The sequence below is a fragment of the Muntiacus reevesi genome, chromosome 4, assembly GCF_963930625.1.
Source record: "Muntiacus reevesi chromosome 4, mMunRee1.1, whole genome shotgun sequence".
Lineage (NCBI taxonomy): Eukaryota > Metazoa > Chordata > Mammalia > Artiodactyla > Cervidae > Muntiacus > Muntiacus reevesi.
In genome coordinates, this window is record NC_089252.1 from 99018445 (window position 1) to 99032479 (window position 14035).

General features: G+C 38.8%; 1 protein-coding gene across 4 annotated transcripts in view; it reads left to right on the top strand.

The window, feature by feature from the left end:
• FHIT (fragile histidine triad diadenosine triphosphatase) overlaps positions 1-14035 on the top strand; it is a 1485355-nt gene that overhangs the window by 572498 nt on the left and 898822 nt on the right. For 3 of the 4 annotated variants that reach the window (XM_065933362.1, XM_065933361.1, XM_065933364.1), the window contains one exon: positions 6004-6097. The exons of the other annotated variant lie outside the window; for it this stretch is intronic. The gene's annotated coding sequence lies outside the window, so the exon portion shown is untranslated. The remainder of the gene's footprint in view (positions 1-6003; positions 6098-14035) is intronic. 4 annotated transcript variants of the gene reach the window in all.

Consider the following 14035-nt stretch of genomic DNA (forward strand, 5'->3'; position numbering starts at 1 on the left):
CCTAATAGTTTGTACTTCTTATTTCCTGTAACCACTGTTTGTTCTCTGTATCTGTCTCCTCATTTTTGTTATATTCACTAGTTTGTTTTATTTTTTATATTCCACATATAAGTGATTTCATACAGTACTTCTATTTCTCTGTCTGACTTGCTGTACCTACCACAATATCCTTCAAGTCCCTCCATGTTGTTGTAAAAGGCAAAACTTTCATTCTTATCATGGCTGAGTATCCCATTGTGTGTGTATGCGTGTATCTCACATCTTCTTTATCCATTCATCTGTTGATGCACACTTAGACTGCTTCCTTATCTTTGGTCTTGACACTTCTAGGTCACTTTTAAATGGTCTGTCAGTCTAGTCAGCGTCTTTACTTTTTCTCCATAGATGAGGTATGAGTGCTCACATCCCTTTCTCCACTATTCTTTTCACTCTTTCACTTTCAGTTCTCATTCAACTATACCATTATTTTTGCATTATCAAATTTAATTTACTTTTGCTTTGTCACCAGAGTGGTCTTTCTTTGTGTTTTTTTTTTCCAAAATTGAATGTAATGAAAAGGATTTGCATCATTATGACTTGGCTAAATTATTTACTACCGACTCAGATGGTTTCTATGATTTCAGTGTCACAACTCCTGTGATACACGAAGGAGCCTGTGTCTTGAGTCAGGTTCAAATGGATTCTTTTTCTTTGTCGTTTGTCAAAATCATGCCATCGTCTAGTGTGTGTAATATATCTTTTAAGTCTTTCTTATAAGCTTACCTGTGCTTGATATTACTGGAATTTCTGATGTCCTCTTGCCTTTCCTGAGTGCATGCCTCTGTCATATCTTCAGGTTTTCCAAAACTTGTGCTGTGCAAAGTCACTTCAGTCATGTTCGACTCTATGCGACACTATAGACTGTAGCCAGACTCCTCTGTCCATGGAATTCTTCAGAGAAGAATACTGGAATGGCTTGCCATTTCCTTCTCCAGGAGATCGTCCTGACCCAGGGACTGAGTGCATGTCTCCTGCATTGGCAGGCGGTTTCTTTACCGCTAGCGCCAACAGGGAAGCCACCCCATATTTGGATTTCATATTCTGTGTTTCTCCCTATTTCTTGTTAGATCTCCATGTTTGTCTCATTTAGATGGGTTGTCTTCTAGATCTTCACTACTGTCTGTTAGCAGCCAACACTGCTACCGCTGACTCTTGCTCCTACTTTGATCCTTCCGCTTCTATAGGCTACCTTTTCTGGGAGGAGTGGGGGTATTCTTAGGAGACTATTAGGAATTTCTCTGTAACCTCAGTTTTCCAACGCTTTGCAATTCATTCTCCTTGACATTGACTAGATTCCTGTGTTTCGAAGATTCATGCCTCCTGTTAGCTCAGGGAAATTTTCTGTGATTTCTTGCCCTCCAGTTTTGTTTTTCTCATTCTGAAACTTCTATTAGTCCACATCTAGATCTCATGGATCAATCATCTATATATAATCTTACTTTTTTCTCACATATTGTACCTTTAATACATATTCTGGGAGATTTCTCTAAGTTTGTCATTAAGCTATCTATTGAATTTTTTGCTTAGGTAATCATGGGTCATTGGTTAAAGAATCTGCCTGAAATGCAAGAGACATAGGAGACATGGTTTCGATCCCTGAGTTGGAGAGATTCCCAGGAGGAGGAAAATGGCGACCTATTCTAGTATTCTTGCCTGAAAAATCCCATGGATAGAAGAGCCTGGTAGCCTACATTCCAAAGAGTCACAAAGAGTTGGACACAACTGAGCAACTATGTACAAACTCATAATTCCTGAGGGATCCTTCTTTTATCTGATTATTCCTTTTAAATATACCTTTGGTTTTGTTTCAGTTACCAAATCTCCTCAAGTGATTCTTGAGGATATAAAAAGATTTTCTTATTTATTTATTCTATTATTTTGTAAAAATATATTAACTGATTTCATTACTTTTAAACATACTTATTTTATTATTTTTAGAAAATGTTCATTTATTTATTTAGGCTGTGCTGGATCTTAGTTGTCACTGTAGGTTTTCCTTTGTGTCACGCGGGATCTTTCCTTGCAGCCGGCGAGGACTTTAGTTTTTGGCACACAAGCTCTGGAGCACGCAGGCTCAGTAGCTGTAGTTCCGGGGCTTGGTTGCTCCACCTTACGTAGGATCTTGGTTCACTGACCGGGTGAATCCAACCTAGTTGGATTCTTAACCACTGGACCACCAGGGAAGTCCCTGATTTTCTTTTGAAGTTTGTATCTTTTTTCCCTAAGTTGTCATATTTCCATGGTGTCATGTTTTCTGCTATTTTGCTTGCTCGTCTTATTTTCTATGCTGGCCTTTCTTGGCATGTTAGATTTCTGGTGATCTGTAGTTACATGTAAAAGAATAAGGTAATATAAGGGCTGTTTGCTAACCCTCAGAAGGTAGATGGGTCTTGTAAATGGCATGCTTAAAGGGTCAAAATTTAGAGTGTGTGCATGGGAATGGGGTGGGGAGGATCTTAACTTGCCAGAGTGAGGTTTTAACACCCATGATAATGGTCTAACTTCTACCCAGACAAATTTTTACTGCCTTGAACCTAGTGGTGACTTTAGGTCAACCCACCTGGAGAGCCAGGAGGGTGGGAATTCTATGTTGTGTATACTGACTTGTAATTTGTAACCCTCTTTTCAGCTCTTCCACTCTCTGGTGTACTCACTAATTCTGAGAATTGAGTTTTTCTGGGGTAGTGTCAGGCGGTATGCTCTCTCCTTTGCTGAAACCCCTTTTTAGGTTGTGGTTTCCTTTGCTGTGGCTTCTAAGTCAACAAGCTTTTATTGAAATCACTCACCTTCTAACGGCTTCTTCCCATTCTCTTTGTGGTTATGGGTTAACACTTCTGGGCTCTTTTAGTATCCTTTAGAAATAACTTCGGGTGAGAAAGGAGGTAAAATGGGTTTTCTTAGTCCACCAGTGTGAACCAGAGCACATTTTTTTAAAACAGAGAGTGTGATTTTTCATAAGCCACATCCTCCAGCTTTTCATTTTATTTTCAACAGTTTGTTAATCTGACACTTGATCAGCAGTCACAGAAAGTTGCACAAACATATCACTTACTAAATGGAGCCCATAGAACATTTACTTATGGGAAAAAAAGTGTTCTGCTATTTTCTCTATGTCTCTTAACTGATTTTGCAAGGAGTTTTGTTTTGTTAGGCTTTAGTGAATTCAGAAAGGCTATTAACTTGCTTAAAAGTTGTGTGTTATTTTATTTATTAAAGAAAATGTAATTGGATGTCTTCAATAAAAATGTTTCCCTTCTTACTCAATAGATAAATGGGCAAAGACCTCAAGAGTAGATGTTCCAAATGAGAAACACAATTTGTAACAAATATATGTTGTTGTTCAATTACAGAGTCAAATTAAAATAGAGTAAGATGAACAAAGATTTAAAAATATGATAATTATTGGGAAAGTACGATAAGATGAATACTTTTATATACCTTTAGTACAAACAAGAAAATTTGGTACCAACTTTCAGGTACTTTAAAATGTTTATAATACTTAAGCTACTGATTCTCCACTTTAGGAATTAAAATTAAGAAAATAATCAAGGATTAAAATGGAGGTTTATTTTTCAAATGCTAATTATAACATTATCAGTTCAGTCCAGTCGCTCAGTCGTGTCTGATTCTTTGTGACCCCGTGAACTGTAGCACTCCAGGCCTCCCTCTCCATCACCAACTCCCAGAGTCCACCCAAACCCATGTCCATTGAGTCGATGATGCCATCCAACCATCTCATCTTCTGTCGTCCCCTTCTCCTCCTGCCCTCAATAACAAAACCCTAAATGACATAACATACAGAAAAAAATATAAAATTTGGCACATCTATACCATGGAATACAGTTCATACATTAAAAGGATGTTTACAAATAGCTGTTAACTATTTAAATGCTTAGATGTAATTTAGATGAAAAGGAAATCTAGAAATGACATATATATTAATATATATATATTAATGACATACATATCAACCATTCGAAAAGAAAAAAAAAACAAGAAGGAACTAAGCTGAAATTTTAACTGTGGTTGTCTTTTGTTGGTAGAATAGTGTGATATATTTTCTTTCTCTACTCATTAATATTTTGTTGTATTTTCCAGGTATTTTATACTGAATATGCTTGGGTTTGAGAGGAGAAAAAGGAAAAACACTAAATCATGCATGTCTGAAAGTATACCTTTTAAAAATGCCACCAAATGACCCATATGGCTTCTCCATGTGAACTCTTTACCTTTTTCTATCACAGAATCGAGAGTGGATTGTATAAAGCAGTGTATGAAGTGTTTTCCATTATTGAAACTATCTCTCAGATGTATCTGGAAAAGCTAGCTGGTATATTATGTTAGGTTTGCTGCTTTTCTCTCTGTTTCTCTATCTCACAAAGTCTGATTCATGTCAACATTAGCTACAGAAATATTCAGATTCTCTAGAAAGGGGAAACACAGTTGTGTCTTTGACTGGAATTAGAGATGAAGTGATAAACAGTAGAATGTGAGGCCGGCCCTCAGCTTTAGTCCTGACTGACTCACTTGGTGACTGTTCTGAGTTTTCTCTTGTGAAAAATGAGAGCATTGCATTGGATGGTCTCAAAGGTCCTTATAATTCTTCTGCTATGAGTTTGCAAATATCTTACCCTGGCATAGAGCAGATGAAACTAAAATACAGAAATGACTCAGTGAGAAGCATGCGTTCTACTGGTATGTTACTTTGCTATTTTCTGTGCTTTAAAAAGAGCACTTTGGCTTTGTGAAGTAGTAGATTTACATGTCCATTTGGAAGATGAGAAAAACGGAGACACTAATAAGCCCAGTGTAAAAGGCACAATTGCCGAGATTTCTAGCTGTATTTTGGGTCTTGGAGGGACATCCTTTGCTCTCAGAAGCATAGTACGGACTGGGGGATTTTTACCCACAGAATACAAAGGTAAGGTGGACAGATGATTTGTTTTGGTGCATTTGTTTCCCCTTCTCGATAATATGTATAGTCAGCAGAATTTTGTGTAAAAACAGAAATCTTTTTTGGGACCGGTGCTAGTGCTTTGTCCAGGGAAAGCCTCGTGGGCCACATGGGGTTTTGCCTTTTCTATATGTTGCTACTCTTCCTCTTGTCCTCTTTATTAAAAAAAAAAAATCCAAAATAGAAACTTCTATAGTAGTTTTCTTTTTCAGATTATGAAAGGAATACCTGCCATTTTTGTAAAATTAAAATTAAAAAATCCAACACCACAGGAGAAGTTTTTTGAAAAATAAATATGATTTAGCATTCCACCACACAGTAATGACCTTAACTAATATGTGAAGGTATTTTCTCTCAGACTGTCTGCTTCACTTGTGCGCTCATACACAACATTCAAAATCAACATAGCCAGTAACACTCTTTTGTAATGTTATCTTACAGTGTACTATGTCCATAGAATTTTACATCATCATCTGCATTTCCAGCATAGTATTGCCCTGTAGGGTGAAATGCTTAAATTTACCTACATCATTAAATTGTTTAAATTTACTTAAATCATTCCCCTTGATGCATTTTTAGTCTGCTTCCAACTTCTTAGAAGCAACGCTGCAATGAGGAACCTTGTATGTATGTGTGTGCAACCTGGTTCAATTGTTTCTCAAGCAGAACTTCATGGAGATGGAATTTCAGTGTCAGAATGTGTGATATCATGGGTGGGCAGGTAGGGTATATGAACAGGCACCTGCGGTGCTGAACCATCCTCCCTGAAGGCTGTTCCTACTGATGCTTCCGCCTCCATCACCGCAGCTTTATTCCGCTGCCCTTTGCTCTCCACACAGTGTTCCCTCAGATGTTTTCAGTAGAAGAGAAGGCCAGCAACCCCCCTGAGAGGGGACTCTCTGGGTTTCATGCAAGTGTGACCTCAGCCAGGCAGGCCTGGTTCTGCTAGCTCTTAGCAGGAGTGCAAGCTCTGCCTTTATTTAGTATTTCATCTTCCTCTTTGTCCCTAGGGAAATTTTTGCTGAACTGGAAAAGCAGTAGGAGTGTTTGGCCTTCACTCCATCACCGAATAGCAGGTGTCCAGGTTCTGGTTGCCTGTTACACGTAAGTGCCCCCAGTCCTGTTTTTGGTTGGTGTTTTGAACATATTCAATGTTCTGTGTTTGTTATCTTTACTCGAGACTCCTACCCTCCCCCAATCACTTTATTCGTTACCCTCAGCCTTTCAACCTGGGGCTGTAGACCAGGGTGAGAAAAAAAAAAAACAACACACAATTGCTCTTAAGCTCAGAAAATTGATTTTCCCGAGTTTAAGCAGGCATCATGAGTTGTTAACCCTGTTAGAAAAATACAAGTTGGATTTATGATTCCCTTACACAGGTAATTGGGCTCTAATTTTAAATTCTGAGCCAATTGATTTACACTATATTGCATTATAACATAGCAAAAGTGCAACTGAGTTCAGATGATGTATGAATTTGAGCCTCCAATTATGCGATAAATTATTTTTGGTTCTTTAACAAATGATGCCTAGGTTGACATCAACCTGTCGTTGTTTCTTCTTTCTCCCCCTACTCTGTAACTTTCTCCTCTTTCTTCTCCTTTCGGCTTTTTTTCTTTCTAATCTTTCAAGGCTCAGGAATGACCTACTTCAGAAATCCAAAACCTGCATATTAAGACTTTAAAAGACAAATCTGTGCCTCATCCCTACTCACAAACTCTTATTAACATTTCATTTCAACTCACAGTTTATTTCTGGTGGGTCACTATTTTTTTTTAAGTCTTTATTGAATTTGTTACAATATTACTTGTGTTTTATGTTTTGGTCTTTTGGCCATGAAGCATGTAGAGTCTTAGCTCCCCAACTAGGGATTGAACCCACACCCCTGTGCATTGAAAGGTCGGAGTCCTAACCACTGGACTGCCAGGGAAGTCCCTCTGATATGTCACTGTTGTTGCATTGCTTATTATATTTGCTACAAGCCACCAGTTATATAAGTTGCTTTCTTGGTGTAAGACAGTTTCTCCAGGAGATTTCTTTTGGAATTTCAATACTTGTCCTTTCCACGAGATCCTACTGTTGGTGCTTTTAATAGGCTAGTTTTATCCTTTTCTTTCCCCCCACTTTGTGATAATTTCCCCATTGTATTTATTTTTAGCTGGTTGCATTTTATATATTTCTGCAAGCATATCAAGTTGTTTATAGAAAAAGGGTTGAGTATAAATAAATAACACATGCTGCTGGAGTTAATTTCTGGAAGACTTGAGTTATCCAGAAATCAGAGGTACTTAATTGGAATCTGTATCTCAAACTTTGCCTTCCTTTGGCAAGTCCTTGTTATTTTGAGTAGGGGACTAATTTAAATGACGCTTTGAGCATTTGTCATAGAGATTAAGAGGCAGAAGGAAAGGGCAAAGGAAAAAGCATGGTCGTGGAAGGAACCCTTGACGGGGGCAAGAGGTTCATTCCTTCTTAGGAGGCTATAGACAGATCACTTACGCTTTCTCTCACTTCCCTCTGCAAAATCATTTCCTCAGTGTTGAGGCCCTTCCTAATTTAAGGAGTCTATATTTAAAGTTTCTAACTTTGGAGAAAATTCTAGCCCCTGATTCATTATTACTCTTTGTGTTGCTTTTAATTCTCATCCTTCCTAAAAACAAATTAAATTACCTGCTGCAGAGTATCAATATTAAAACACTCAGCTCGATTGGATGGTGACCCTGAAAGAAATATTTTTTGCCTTGTTCTGCAGAAAGTAAAGATACTGGATTCTTTCACATGCCTTTCCACCGGTATAGGGGGGTTTGTTTTCCTGAGTGTTCATGGTTAAAGGGATATTTCTATGGAGGACCACGTAGGGTTATGAAAGAAAGATATGAGGTGGCAGAGGAAAACTGCTGGGAAAATCAGTGTTGCATTAAAATGAAGAGCTCCTGCTGCACCCAGGACCACTTCGTGAGCATGTGCAATTCTGAACTATTTGAAACATCAACTAGAGCATCATAATTGCTGTATGATAACATTGAAGTTTTTGCTACTTGTGCTTTGGGTTACTTAGAAATAATATTTTCCTTTTTGGTAAATTGTTTGGAGTAATACAGGGCAAAAAGTGTTCTAATTTAAGTCAAGGCCAAGTGAAGCTAGTGAAACAGTTATCTTATGTGCTTTCCCCTCATCTTTACCCTCTAGCTTTCATTACTCTGAGTAATTAAGTAATTTCACCCTCCTCCTTCTCAGACCATTGGTGAGGTTTTTTCCTTTCAAAAATCTGAATATTTTTTGTGGTTTCACATTTGCTGACTCCCTCTAGGTTAAAGAAGTTTCCTCTCCTAAAACATAATCAATTTCTACTTTTTACAAAATCCTCTTAGGGAATCTTTTAAAATGTACTTTTTGGCTCATTAATCTAGTTGTTGTAGATCTTTGAGCATATATGGAAGTAAAAACTCTTAAAAGGGATTGAGTCTGGAAGTACCTTATGTTTTATTGTGAATAGACCTAAAGTTTATTTTTCAGCGCCCAAGATAAAAGGATGATGGTTAGACATCTGACTTAACTGTATACTAGAGAATTATTATTTTTAAACTTAGGCAGCTTACAGAATGCTTTCAGATGGACATGGACAAACTAGATTTAATATCACATTTTCACTTTGTGAGTTTTACATATATATATATATATATATATATATATATATAACTTTTTTACATTGTTTTCCCACATTATTTTTCACCTTAGGATACAAGAACTAGGACTTCGCTAGATTTTTCTGGTAATTGCATGTTCTCTTAGCTGCGAATACTGTTAAGTAGCTTTTTAGAATATAACTCTGAGCTGGTTGTTTAAAAATATTTAAAAATTGTTCTATTAAAAATTTGATCCAAATTTGGTAAAGCTCTTTCTGACCATCTGGGCTTTTATAAAAGTTGTAAAATGTAAAGAAAGTGAAGTCGCTCAGTCGTGTCCAACTCTTTGCAATCCCATGGACTGTAGCCTACTGGGGGTCCTCCGCCCATGGAATTTTCCAGGCAAGAGTACTGGAGTGGGTTGCCATTTCCTCCTCCAGGGGATCTTCCCAACCCAGTGGTCAAACCCAGGTCTCCCTCATTGCAGGCAGACACTTTACCATCTGAGCCACCAGGAAAACCCTGGGCACTCACTATCAGGGATGTCACCGACAGCTAGTAATTTGAGAGTAATTTAATGTATAAGGAATATTTTGCAATGTTAGTTTAAGTCTGCATATTTCAAATAGATTTTTTTCTAATCTGAGAATGTATGAAATGGAAAATTCTCAAGGTATGCTTTTGGTTATAAAATCTTTTATAATGGTGGTGATCACCCAAATCAGCAGTGATCAGTGAGAGCTAATGATTATTATTGAATTAGGGAGTGCTAGGGCTATGGATGGAAGTTCCTGACATTGTACAGGAGACAGGGATTAAGACCATCCCAAGGAAAAGAAATGCAAAAAAGTAAAATGTCTGTCTGAGGAGGTCTTACAAATAGCTGTGAAAAGAAGAGACGTGAAAAACAAAGAAGAAAAGGAAAGATATTCCCATTGAATGCAGAGTTCCAAAGAATAGCAAGGAGAGATAAGAAAGCCTTCCTCAGTGATCAATGCAAAGAAATAGAGGAAAACAACAGAATGGGAAAGACTAGAGATCTCTCCAAGAAAATTAGAGGTACCAAGGGAACATTTCATGCAAAGATGGGTTCGATAAAGGACAGAAATAGCATGGACCTAACAGAAGCAGAAGATATTAAGAAGAGGTGTCAAGAATACACAGAAGAACTATACAAAAAAAGATCTTCACGACCCAGATAATCACGATGGTGTGATCACTCACCTAGAGTCAGACATCCTAGAATGCAAAGTCAAGTGGGCCTTAGGAAGCATCACTACAAACAAAGCTAGTGGAGGTGATGGAATTCCAGTTGAGCTATTTCAAATCCTGAAAGATGATGCTGTGAAAGTGCTTCACTCAATATACCAGCAAATTTGGAAAACTCAGCAGTGGCCACAGGACTGGAAAAGGTCAGTTTTCGTTCCAGTCCCAAAAACAGGCAATCCAAAATGCCCAAACTACTGCACAATTGCACTCTTCTCACACGCTAGTAAAGTAATGCTCAAAATTCTCCAAGCCAGACTTCAGCAATATGTGAACCATGAACTTTCAGATGTTTAAGCTGGATTTAGAAAAGGCAGAGGAACCAGAGATCAAATTGCCAACATCCACTGGATCATCAAAAAAGCAAGAGAGTTCCATAAAAACATCTATTTCTGCTTTATTGACTATGCCAAAGCCTTCGACTGTGTGGATCACAATAACTGGAAAATTCTGAAAGAGATGGGAATACCAGACTACCTGACCTGCCTCTTGAGAAACCTGTATACAGGTCAGGAAGTAACAGTTAGAACTGGACATGGAACAAGAGACTGGTTCCAAACAGGAAAAGGAGTACGTCAAGGCTGTATATTGTCACCCTGCTTATTTAATTTATATGCAGAGTACATCATGAGAAATGCTGGGCTGGAAGAAGCACAAGCTGGAATCAAGATTGCCGGGAGAAATATAAATAATCTCAGATATGCAGATGACACTACTCTTATGGCAGAAAGTGAAGAGGAACTAAAGAGTCTCTTGATGAAAGTGAAAGAGGAGAGTGAAAAAGTTGGCTTAAAACTCAGCATTCAGAAAACTAAGATCATGGCATCCGGTCCCATCACCTCATGGGAAATAGATGGGGAAACAGTGGAAACAGTGTCAGACTTTATTTTTTTGTGTGTGTGTGCTCCAAAATTACTGCAGATGATGATTGCAGCCATGAAATTGAAAGACACTTACTTCTTGGAAGAAAAGTTATGACCAACTTAGATAGCATAAAGCAGATACATTAGTTTGCCAACAAAGGTCTGTCTAGTCAAGGCTATGGTTTTTCTAGTGGTCATGTATGGATGTGAGAGTTGGACTGTGAAGAAAGCTGAGTGCTGAAGAATTGATGCTTTTGAACTGTGGTGTTGGAGAAGGCTCTTGAGAATCTCTTTGACTGCAAGGAGATCCAACCAGTCCATCCTAAAGCAGATCAGTCCTGGGTGTTCCTGGAAGGACTGATGCTGAAGCTGAAACTCCAGTACTTTGGCCACCTCATGTGAAGAGTTGACTCATTGGAAAAGACCCTGATGCTGGGAGGGATTGGGGGCAGGAGGAGAAGGGGATGACAGAGGATAAGATGGTTGGATGGCATCACCGACTCGATGGACATGAGTTTGAGTAAACTCCGGGAGTTTGTTATGGACAGGGAGGCCTGGCGTGCTGCAGTTCATGGGGTCGCAAAGAGTCAGACATGACTGAGTGAGTGAACTGAACTGAGGGCTCTTATATCACCCTTAACTGGTTGAAATTGTTACTATGTATTTGATATAAAATATCATATACACACGTGTATGTATGGGCATGTAGGGTACTGGCTGTTCGAATGGGTCTCTTCTTGTCTCAGTTTCCACTGAGGCACCTGTAAACTAGCTATTGAAAGATCAACTCTTCCATATGTAGACTGTCTAGAGCCTGCCCCATGGCTTTTGAATATATGAGTCAAGAGGAGATTAGAGACAAAGTTTCTTTGGAGAGACCCATAGTCATGCATTGAGTTGTCACCACCTTTTGGGAAAAATAGTAGTGAGTACTGTCTTGTAATGTCAAGGTCAGAGGAAGTCATCAAGAGGACTAACCAGAGAGCTCCGAATTGTACTTCTTGCATTTGGAGGACCTGGAGGCCCAATGTCTGAATCAAGCCTGAGGAATTTAGATTGGGCCAAACACTGGGGTCTAACTCACCCTAGGAAGTCTGAAACACAAGGCAAAGACAGGTTGGCCAATTGTGTGGGAACTAGCCTGCTTTCCCAATTTTTGTTCAGGGCATGAGATATGTGTTTCCTAGGGACCAGATATGTACTCTGCAGAGGAGAGAGACAAGGAGGAATCATTTTGTGTCTAGTTCATTATGGTAACAGAAGGATAGGATACTGATAGGTATCCTGACAGGTATAGTGATAGGATAGGTCCAAGGCGGATTCCTCCATGGGAAGAGGGTCACAAACAACAACCTAGGACCTCTGGGAAACCTTTACAGAGTCCCTCAGTCCCTCAGGAAATTCCCTCAGGAGAGTTCAACATGAGTGCTCATTATCTGCCAGATATAGACATGACTCCTGGATACATACCCAGACAGGAGAAGCCCAGAGAGAGCAAAACCAGCTTGTTTCAGAAGCTGCACAAGGAAGAGCTCTCCTGTCCTCTAATTCCTTCAACCTTGGGAGAATCTGAACAATAGACAGTGAAGTGAGGGAACAGCAAGGGGGATGTGGAGGAGAAGGAGAAAAACCCCATGGTCATCACCTCACTGGAGGTTTTCAGTGTGAAGCAGAGCCAGGCTGGGAAGGGGAGAGACAGGGGCAAGGATAGCAGTTTGATTAGTACAGTACATGGTTTTGAAGCTTCCACTTTCTGTATTCACACTGTATTTGTAACCCAAAGTTATTCTAGAACTGGGCATTACTTGGGGAAGTTAGTGGGAAAATATAGTCACGTATGTATATATATATATATATTTTTTTGTCTTAAAAAAAAAAAAGCCTGACTGCAAGGTTATGTGTGCATAGCATGTGCATGGAAAGAAGAATACAAGTCGCTTGGTTTCATCAAAACACCTTTTTGCATTTGTGATCCTAGATCTAGGATTTACTTGGTACAGTCAGGAGGTTTTGCCAAGTGTTTGCCACTTTATTATTCATTTAACAAATAAATCATATCTTCTGGTGTATTTTATCTTGGGTAACTGAGAAACAATGTATAAACTTCCAAATCTTTTTTTGTGTGAAAATTTTCCAAATACAAGGAGAACTTGGAGTTAGTTTTAAATGTTTTAAAATAACTATTATGCCACATCCATCTGTCCACATGTGTAAGTAGGCATTGGCGTCAAGTTAATCAAGGTTTAAGTTACTGCTCCATGATTTATTAGATGATTAACCTTGGGAGATCTTGGTATTTCAAGTCCAGTTTCTTAATTTATAATGTTTACCAAATTTTGCTGCAGAGATTGCCAGAACTTACTCAAATGCAGTGTCAGAACTTGGAGAGGCTGGGTGGCATTCTCGGTTCATTACCCCTGGTAAGCCAAGAGCAGCTCTTTTTCATTGTGCCTGATACTGAGCTCTATTTAACATTTCATTTATAGTAAAGGTTTCGTGTCTGAAGATGAAGTTTTTGAACACTGTCTTCCTGCTTCTTGGATTGTTAAGATTAAAATGAGATAGATCAGGAAGAGGAGGCAGAACGACAACTGCTAAAAGCTTGGAAACAAATCCCAGCTCTGGCTGTGTAGCCTTCAACAAATTACTTAATCTCTCTGTGTCTGGGCAAAGTACCTTATCGCATGAGATCACGTATGGAGTCTGCATTAGAGTAGCACCCCCTCTAGTATTCTTGGGCTTCCCTTGTGGCTCAACTGGTAAAGAATCTGCCTGCAATGTGGGAGACCTGGGTTTGATCCCTGGGTTGGGAAGATCCCCTGGAGAAGGGAAAGGCTACCCACTCCAGTATTCTGGCCTGGAGAATTCCACGGACTGTATAGCCCATGGGGTTGCAAAGAGTCAGACACCACTGAGTGACTTTCACTTCCCTGACTTAAAACTTACTAAGTTTCGTTATTGTTATGTAAAACTCCTTGCACAGCAGCTAACACAGAATGTGCTCAACAAATGTCAGTTTCCTTTTCTACTCTCTTCATTCATTCACTGCACCCATTCTGAGTGTGTCTAAGGGCAGTTCTCTCAGCTAAACTTTATGAGGATTCAGAGATAAATAAGGTACCAGACAGGATACATGAGTATATAGCTCCTGACACATGTGACAAATAGATTTTGAATTGGATATAAAACAAAATGGAAATTTGACTGATTTTATTAGTCATAAAAGAGGCATTTAAGCATTGAAATCATAGAAGAATTTATTGCTTACCATTAGAATCAAAGTTTTA